General features: G+C 33.2%; 1 protein-coding gene across 1 annotated transcript in view; it reads right to left on the bottom strand.

The window, feature by feature from the left end:
* The window catches only part of LOC137615021 (uncharacterized), a 13,778-nt gene that overhangs the window by 5,225 nt on the left and 6,053 nt on the right, over nucleotides 1-2,500 (bottom strand). The window lies entirely within an intron of this gene.

Here is a 2,500-nt window from a genome sequence, read left to right as displayed (position 1 = left end):
TTGTTATGATACTGCGTACCTGAACAGATTTGCGCTAATAGTCCCCACCAGAACAGCATTTTCTAATATTCTTCATCTGAACAGACATTTTCTAACAATCCCCACCTGAACAGACATTGTTATAATATTCCCCTTCCTTAACAGACATTATTATAATTTTCCTTACCTGAATAGACATGTTCTAATATTCCCTACTTGAACAAACATTTTCTAATAATTCTCACCCGGACAGACATTTTTATAATATTCCCGACCTTAACAAATATTGTAACTGAACAAACATGTTCTAATATTCCACACCTGAACAGACTTTTTCATAATATTCCCCATCTATACAGAATTTCTTTTATAATATTCCCTGCCTGAACAGATGCGTTCTAATAATGAACCTGAACAGACATTTTCTAATATTTTATACCTAAGCAGACAATTTTATGATATTCCGTACCTTAACAGATATTGTTATAATATTCCCTAGCTCAACAGACATTTTCTAATATTTCACACCTGAAGAGACATTTCCTAATATTCCGCACATGAACAGACATTTATATAATATTCGCCCTCCTTAACAGACATTTTTATGATGTACCCAACCTGAACAGACATTTTCTAATATTCCACTCCTGAACAGACATTTTCTATCATTCCGGACCTGAACAGTTATTTTTTATTATATTCCCCACCTTAACATTGTCATAATATTCTCTACCTGAACAGACATGTTCCAATATTCCACATTGAGCAGACATTTTCTAATATTCCGCGCCTGAACAGACATTTTAAAAATATTCCCCACCTGAACAGACATTTTAAAAATATTCCCCACCTTAACAGATATTTTTATTATATTCCCTACCTGAACAGACCTGTTCTAATATTCCACACTTGAACAGAGATTTTCTATTATTCCGGACCTGAAGAGACAGTTTTATTATATTCCCCACCTGAACAAACATATTTTTCTATTATTCCCTATCTGAATAGGCATTTTTCTAATTTTCTCCACCCGAACAGACATTTTTATAATATTCCTCACCTGAAAAGGTTTTTTTCTAATATTCCCCAACTGAACAGAAATTTTTATAATATTCCCCACCTTGACAGATATTGTTAATTTGTCCCATAACTGAATAAACATGTTCTAATATTCCGCACCTGAACAGACATTTTCATGATACTCCCCATCTTTATAGAATTTGTTTTATGATATTCCCTACCTGAACAGATGTGTTTCGATATTATGAACCTGAACGGACATTTTCTATTTTGTACCTAAGCAGAGAATTTTATAATATTCCCTAGCTCAACAAACATTTTCTAATATTTCACACCTGAACAGACAGTTTCATAAAGTTTCATAATATTCCCCCACCTAAACAGACTTTTTTATAATATTCCCTACCTGAACAGACGTGTTCTAATATTCTGTGCCTGAACAGACATTTTCTATTTTGCCAGACCTGAATAGACATTTTTATAATATTTCCCACCTGAACAAACATTGTTATAATATTCTTTACGTGAACAGACATTTTCTAATATTCCCATCAGAGCAAACATTTTCTAATAATCCCCTCGTGAACAGACATTTTTATAGCATTCCCTACACGAATAGACATGTTCTAATATTCCCTACTTGAACAGACATTTTCTAATGATATTCCCCACCTTAACAGATATTGTTAATTAATTCCCTAACCGAACAAACATGTTCTAATATTCCGCACCTGAACAGACTTTTTCATAATATTCCCCATTTTTACAGATGTTAACAGACGTGTTCTAATATGAACCTGAACAGACGTTTTCTAATATTTTGTACCTAAGCAGACATTTTTATAATATTCCCCACCTTAACAGATATTGTTATAATATTACCTACCTGAACAGACCTGTTCTAATATTCCACATCTGAACAGACATTATCTATTATTCCGGACCTGATCGGCTATTTTTATAATATTCTCCACCTTAACAGACATTGTTATAATATTCCCCACCTGAAAAGACATGTTCTGATGTTCCGCACCCGAGCAGACATTTTTATAATATTCCCACTTAAGCAGGCGTGTTTTAATATTCTGCACCTGAACAGACATTTTCTGTTACTCCGGACATGAACAGACATTTTTATAATATTCCCCACCTTAACAGACTCTTATAATATCTTCTATCTGAACATACATGTTCTAATATTCTGCACCTGAACAGACATTTTCTAATATTCTCTTCCTGAACAGACCTTTTTATGATATTCCCTACCTTAACAGACATTTTTATATTCCCTTCCTGAGCAGACATTTTCTAATATTCCCCGCCTGAACAGATATTTTTATATTCCCTTAACAGACATTTTTATAATATTCCTCACCTTAATAGACGTTTTTATAATATTCCCTACCTGAACAGACATTTCCTAATAATCCATACATGGACAGACATTTTCTAATATTCCCCACCATCTGAACAGACATTTTTGAAAAAATATGTGTTGGTC

The sequence above is a fragment of the Palaemon carinicauda genome, chromosome 21 (genome assembly GCF_036898095.1).
Source record: "Palaemon carinicauda isolate YSFRI2023 chromosome 21, ASM3689809v2, whole genome shotgun sequence".
NCBI lineage: Eukaryota > Metazoa > Arthropoda > Malacostraca > Decapoda > Palaemonidae > Palaemon > Palaemon carinicauda.
This window is presented reverse-complemented; position numbering and strand designations above follow the sequence as displayed.